This window comes from Poecile atricapillus, chromosome 33, assembly GCF_030490865.1.
Source record: "Poecile atricapillus isolate bPoeAtr1 chromosome 33, bPoeAtr1.hap1, whole genome shotgun sequence".
NCBI classification, from domain to species: domain Eukaryota; kingdom Metazoa; phylum Chordata; class Aves; order Passeriformes; family Paridae; genus Poecile; species Poecile atricapillus.
The window spans coordinates 2,180,534-2,187,714 of NC_081281.1; positions in this window are offsets into that span (position 1 = coordinate 2,180,534).

The following is a 7,181-nucleotide window of genomic DNA, read 5'->3' on the forward strand; positions in this document are numbered from 1 at the left end:
TTCAGCATGGGAACAAAGTCAAGTCCAGAACAGAGAGCCCTGAACAGAGGCACAGCAGGGGTTTTTGAGGGACAGAACCGAGGGTTTACACCTTTGAGGGTGGAGTTCAGGGTCAGGGACCATTAGAAACACAGCAAGGGAGTCCCCAGGGACTCAAACCCAATCAGAACTCCTGGGCCGCCCTTCACAAGGGGTTTGGGGTGGAACAATGTTAACTCTTCGTCTCCCTGAGGCCTCTGCCACATCTGCTCCTTTTTTATTTTATTTTATTTTTTCAATTTTTAATTAGGAGCTTAAAATGTTTCCAAACATACACTTTAAAATCTCACCTCTTCCACAGAGCACCCGCTTTGCTTTGTGGGACACCAATAGCTCAATAACAAAACACATTAAGCAAACAGAAAAAAACAAAATAGAAAACAAACACTTAAATCTCGGACTACGCTGGGCAAATTAAACGGCGATGGTACTTAATGCAAACATAATGGCTTTTTAGTTCAGTCTCTTCCACTTTAGGATTCTCTCTTTGGAAGGGTGCAGCTCTTAGATCTCCTCTTACGAGGGGCAGAATTCTTCGATCTCCAGCTTCGGCTCCGGCTCCCATGTGGGCGTCGCTTCTTTAGATGATCTCGGTGTAACACTGCCTTTGGGACATCAGGTTACAGTTTCGATTTCCCCAGAGGAGGTGTTGCACACCATGGAACAGGCACAGCCCCCAGGGTTGGAGCACCGAACAAAGGGGTGGGAGTGAAGCAGGAGTTACTGGGAGGTTCGGGAAGGTTTGGGACCGGAAAAGAAGGAGCAAGGGCGGGAAACAAGGGATCCCAGACCGCGTGGGCAGTGCCATCTTGGGATGGGGGGAGGCCGGGACGGACTTTCCCGGCCAGGGAACGGGAATATGGAAAGACAGGGGGTGAAGGAGGACACGGAACGGCGGGCAGACGGCAGCAGACCCGCAGCACTCTGGATGTTCCCCGTCCCTTGCCTGCCTTCAAGAAAACAGGGGATGGGATGGCAGAGACACCGGGGTGACGGGGAGTCGGCAGCAACCCCGAGCCACCTTGGCTTTTTTCACCCTTTGTCCTGCCCTTAGGAACAGAGGAAAGGGGAAGGTACAGGGAGGTATACGCCAAAAAAAGGAACTTCACAGAAGACAAAAAACCGTCTACTGGAAGAGCCATACCGTCCATAACCGTCCATAATGTTAATCGTCCATAATGTTAATCATCCATAATGTTGATATCGTCCATAATCATCCATAGTGTTGATATCGTCCATAATACGTCTCGTTGGGTGATGTTAGGTGCTTGTCCCAGCGTCTGGTCTCGGCTCCCCCACCTCTGTAATCCCTTTTCTTCCCCATGTCCGAGGCACTCCCAACCCAGTCTCCCTGCCAGGTACTCTCGAGTCCTCCTTTCCAAGGCGGGGGTCCCACCGGCTCTCAAGCCATCAGCCGGGGACTTACGAGGTGTCCATGGAGCCGGGTCCTGCTGTTCTCCTGTGCTTCACTGGATGCCCGCATTCTCTCACCATTTGTTGCAGTCAGCAACCTCAGGATCTCGTCCAGGGAAGCTGCAGGGTTCTGGGGACCAGCATGGAACACCAACGAGACGGGCTCCCGGTTCATGAAACCATTTATTCAGCATGGGAACAAACTCAAGTCCAGAACAGAGAGCCCTGAACAGAGGCACAGCAGGGGTTTTTGAGGGACAGAACCGAGGGTTTACACCTTTGAGGGTGGAGTTCAGGGTCAGGGACCAGTAGAAAACACACCAAGGGAGAACCCCCCCCAGGGACTCAAACCCAATCAGAACTCCTGGGCCGCCCTTCACAAGGGGTTTGGGGTGGGACAATGTAACTCTTTGTCTCCCTGAGGCCGCTGCCACATCTATATATCTATATAACTATATATCTATATATTATATCTGTTATGAACAGCTCAGACCGTGAGTGGGAATCAGTTATAAAAGTTTTAGAGAGAATTAAGTTTTATCTATTATATTTTATTTTATATTATTTTACTTATTTATTTGTCTTTATTTTATTTATTTATATTTGTGACTTGAGATTTTTTTATTATTTTTATTTATATTTTCCTTTTATTTCTTTCTATTTTCATTTCTATTTATTTATTTATTGAGAACTGAGTTTTATTTATGTATTTATTTGTTTGCTACTTCATTTATTTTATTTAATTTTATTTATTTATTTATTTTCTTATTGTATGTTTTATTTATTTATTTATTCACTTTAACATTAATTAATTTATTTAACTAATTATTCGATCAATCAAACAATTTCATTAATTGATTGTTGAGAATATTGAGTTTATGATTTTGTTTTTATTGAGAATAAAGAATAAACTTCCTGCAGGCACGAAGAGTCACAGTTGTTTCTGCAGAGTCTCGTAGATGTCTCTGGGCTCCCAGGGCTGCCCGTGCGGCCCCAGCAGCTCCGAGTAGGTGTCCTGAGGATCCTCGGCCGGGGGGGGCCCTGTGGGGATCAGGGGATGTGTGCAGGGGGCTGGGGGGTCCTGGGGGGTCGGGCAGGGGGTTTGGCGTGGCCGGAGCCCGCGCTCACCTTGGCTGCTGCTTCCCGGCACCTGCAAAGGAAAAGTGCAGCGGTGACTTTGGGCTCCCAGGGCTCCCCAGCCCCCCTGGGCAACCCCGATCCCTCCAATCCCCCCGGCTGCCCCCAGCATCCCGGATGGCCCCACAAAGGCCCTGAAGCACCGCACTTCCCCCGGCACCCTGAGCCCCGAACCCCGAGCCTGGCGGGGAGGGGGAGCCTCCGAATTGCCCCCAAGATCCCCGAGAGAGCCCCCAAGAACCCTGAGAGAGCCCCCAAGATCCCCGAGAGAGCCCCCAAGATCCAGAAGAGAGCCCCAAGATCCCCGAGAGAGCCCCAAGATCCCTGAGAGAGCCCCCAAGATCCCTGAGAGAGCCCCAAGATCCCTGAGAGAGCCCCCAAAATCCCCGAGAGAGCCCCCAAGATCCCTGAGAGAGCCCCCCAAGGTCCCCTAGAGAGCCCCAAGATCCCCGAGAGAGCCCCCAAGATCCCTGAGAGAGCCCCCAAGATCCCTGAGAGAGCCCCCAAGATCCCGGAGAGAGCCCCAAGATCCCCGAGAGAGCCCCCCGGATCCCTGAGAGAGCCCCTAGATCCCTGAGAGAGCCCCCAAGATCCCTGAGAGAGCCCCCAAGATCCCTGAGAGAGCCCCAAGATCCCGGCACGAGCCCCCAGCCCCTCCCCGGCCAGCCCAGGCCGCTGAGCCGAGGCCAGCGGGGGCTCGGCCCCTTCTCCACTCGGGGGCTGTGGCTGCTGCCCTGGGGCCACCCTTCTCTGGGGGCCTCCCCCCACCCTGCAGGACCCCCACGCTCACCCACCCGTGCGGAGAAAGGCCACGATGACAGCCGTGAGCAGGAGCACGAACAACAGGGAGCCCCCGAGCGCTGCGGCCACTGCTGGGGACAAAGGGGACACAGCGGGCTCAGCCCGAGCTTCTGCACCCCAGAGACCCCACGAGTTCCCCTCCCGTGCCCCGCTCCACTCGTGTCGCTGCCAGGGACAGAGCGGGACTGGAGCCAGAGCTCTCGGAGCCCCCCAGGAACCCACCTGTGTCCCTGTGTCCCCCCGCTGTCACCTCCAGGACAAACGCGGCTGTCCCGGAGCCCCAAAGTGTCCCCGAGTGATGCCGCCTGTGCCCTGTCACCTCCGTGTCACCTCCAGGGACAAACCCGGCTGTCCCGGTGCCCCAACAGTGTCCCCGAGGGACATTGCCTGTGTCCCCGTGTCCCCCCCGCTGTCACCTCCAGGAGCAGCTCGGGGCTGAGTGCCCGGAACACGCGGTGCCCGTCCTGTGCCAGCTGGTTGGTGGCCACGCACTGGTAGGTGCCCGAATGTGCCAGCCCGACGTGGGCGAGCTCCAGCAGGGGACCCCGGGCCACCTCCCGGCCGTGGCGCAGCCAGGTGAGGTGACAGGGGCTGAGCCCACCTGCACCGAGCAGCGCAGCCTCACGGGCTCACCTGCGCGCACCTGCTGGCCCAGGGCACCGGGGCTGATGGTGGCATTGACCACGGGCACTGCGGGGAAACGCACGGGGCTGAGGCCAGCGGGAGGGGCGGGGGGCGCGGGGGGATGGGGACGGGGGGTGAGGAGGTGATGGGGGATGGCGGGGGTGGGGGTCCGCACCCAGAGAGAGGAGGGGACAGGGCAGGGGAGGGGAGGGGGACCCAGGAAAGGTTTCTGGGGAGGGATGGGGGGACACGGAGTGGGATCGGGGAACGGAGCAGGAGATCCGGGAGGGGATGGGGGAACCCGAGAAAGGAATCCGGGTGGGGATGGGGACACCAAGTCAGGGCTGGGGGACCCGGGAAGGGACCCGGGAAGGCAAAGGGACAAACCGGAATCGTGTCAGAGAGGGCAGTGGGTCCGCAGACAGTGCTGGGGGTCCCCGGGCAGGGCAGGGGGAGCCGTGCAGGCTGTGGGGGCTCCCCGCGCCCATCCCCGCACTCACCGAGCACCGTGACGCGGAGCGGGGCGCTGCTCTTCCGCACGGCCCCCCCCCTGGCTCTGCACCTCGCAGCTGTAATTCCCCGAGCCGGAGAGCCCCAGGGCGGGCAGCAGCAGCTGCGGGGACCCCTGCGGGCCCCCCAGCTCCCGCCCGTCCCGGTAGAAGCGGTGCACGAGGGGGGTGAGGGGCCGCAGGGGGCTGCGGCTGCTGAGGCAGCTGAGGTTCAGGGGGGACCCCGCGAGCAGCTCGGCCGGAGCCTCCAGCACCGGCACCGGGAAGAGCTCTGGCAAGGAGAGGGGAGGGGGATTTGTGAGCCCTGGCGAGGGGCTCTGCGGCTGTCGGGCTGGCGGCTGTGGGCTGCTCACCGTGCACTGTCACTGACACCGGATCTGACTGCACCACATCCGTGAGGACCAGAAAATCCACCAGGCCCCGCAGCTGTAGCGGCCGCTGTACTGCAGCGTCAGGGGGGACAGGGACAGCTCGGACCCCCGCAGGGATTTCCCCAAATCCTCCTCCCCGTGGTAGAACCGCACCTCGGTGACCGGTTTATCCCACCTGCTCCGGCAGCGCAGTGTCACCGTGTCCCCCTCCACCAGCGGCCCCGCCGGCACCTGCAGCACCAGGAGCTCTGGGGGACACGAGGGTCCTGTCACAGCCGATGGCACCGGGACCCCCCAGTGGGTCACAGCCAGCGCACCCGGGGTCCCCCATGCCAACACGGGGGTCCCCTCGCACTGCGATGCTCTGGGATGTCCCCAGAGCAGGGCACGGGCTCTGCTCACACCAGGGGTGACCCAGCTGCCCCCCCAGAGCTCTCGGGGTCCCCGCGGCTGCCGGGCTGGGGACACCCAAACCCCGCTCACCGCCCGAGACGGTAACGGAGCGGCTGCGCCCGCTGCCGGCTCTGTCACACTGGTAGGTGCCACTCGAGGTGACATTGAAGCTCTCGGGTCCCTTCTGTCGCCACCGCCGCCCGTCCTTGTACCAGGTGGTGTCCCCGGCGGTCCCCCGAGCCCCGGCAGGTCAGTGTCACCCGGTCCCACAGCACCGCCGGCCTCCAGGGCGGCTCCACGAGGAGCTGCGGGCTCGGGGCACCTGCCGGTGACAGGGGACAGCAGCGTGCCAGGGCCAGCGCGGGGCTGGGGACAGCGGCGCGGGGACACGGCATCCCCCGAGGACTCACCAGCGAGGCCGAGGCTCTGGGCTGCAAGGGACAAGGGACACGGCTGGCTGGCGGTGTCCCTGTGTCCCTGTGTCCCTGTCCCTGTGTCCCCTTGTCCCTGTCCCTGTGTCCCTGTCCCTGTGTCCCTGTCCCTGTGTCCCCACAGCTGCCCCAGCCCCAAGGTGCCAAACCCCCTCATTCCTGTCCCTCCTCTCCTGTCCCCTCTCCTGTCCCCACGGCCACCCCACGGCCCCGCTCACCTCTTGCTCTGCCTCTGCTGCCCTTGGCGACCTCAGGGGACCCCGCAGCCCCCCTGGGCCCCCTCCCCACCGCTCTCTGCCCCACCCGGGCCCATCCCCGCCCCACTCACCCCACACGAGCAGCGCCACCCTCGCGGCCATGCCGCTGTCCCCGGCCACCCGGCCTGCCTGTCACTCGCTGCCACGGCCACCTGTGCCCTGCCTGGCGGCTCCTGGGCCGAAGAGGAAGGAAGCGCGGTCAGCTCTCGTCCCCACGTGGTGATGGGGGCAGGCTGGGGGCAGGGTGGGGACACGGTTGTGGACACGGTTGGGGACCTGGAGGGGGTCGCTGGGACATGGGGGTCGCAGCGCTCGGGGGCTCCAGGGATGTGGGGAGCCAAGGAGGGATTTCCAGGGAGGCTCCCCGGGATCCTGGGGAATCGGGGGTCCCCATGGTTGGGGAGGATCACGGATGGGGGTCCCAGGGGAATTTGGCTGCAGGGATTTGGGGATTTGAGGCAGGTCCCGGGGATGGGGGGGTCCTGGGGAGCCCATGGGATGGGATTAAGGGGAGGGGAGTGCTGGGCAATGGGAAACCGACATCCAGGGACGGGGGTCCCCAGGAGCGAGAATGAGATGCCAGGGTTGGGGTCCCGGGGGAATGGGGGTCTCGGGGTGGGCAGTGCCTGGGTAGACACGGGGGTCGCAGCTCCATCCCCGGCTGCCTCAAATTTCGGGGTGTGGCTGACAAAAGCAGAACCTCCGTTGTGTTGGTGGTCTGGGAACAACACCAGGGGTTCCCGTGTGCCCCGGGTCTGGGACTTTTTCCTCTCTTTATTTCTATTTGTTCTTATTTTCCTCACTTTTGTAACTCCCCATCCCAGTTCGTGGCTCATCGATGCCCAGGAGCACCTGAGCAGGAAAGGGCTTGAGAGAACCCTGGGGAGGAGGGAAGGGGCGTGGGGAGGCTTTGGGGGATGGGGGTGTCGGGCTGTGCCATCGGGCTGTGCCCTCCAAGACTTCCACTTTTGTTTTTCCTGAACAAAAAGGAAGAGCTTTGTGCTGAGAGTCGGACGGGAAAGGGGGCGGGTTCTGCCCTGTGGAGGAAAACAAGGGGTGTCCTGTCCTGGCAGCTCCGTGTCAGGGGGTGACAAATCCTGGGGGGGTCCAGTCCTGGGGTGACACAACCTGGTATGGGGGTCCTGTCCTGGGGGTGACACATCCTGGGGGGTCCAGTCCTGGGGGTGACACATCCTGGGGGGGTCA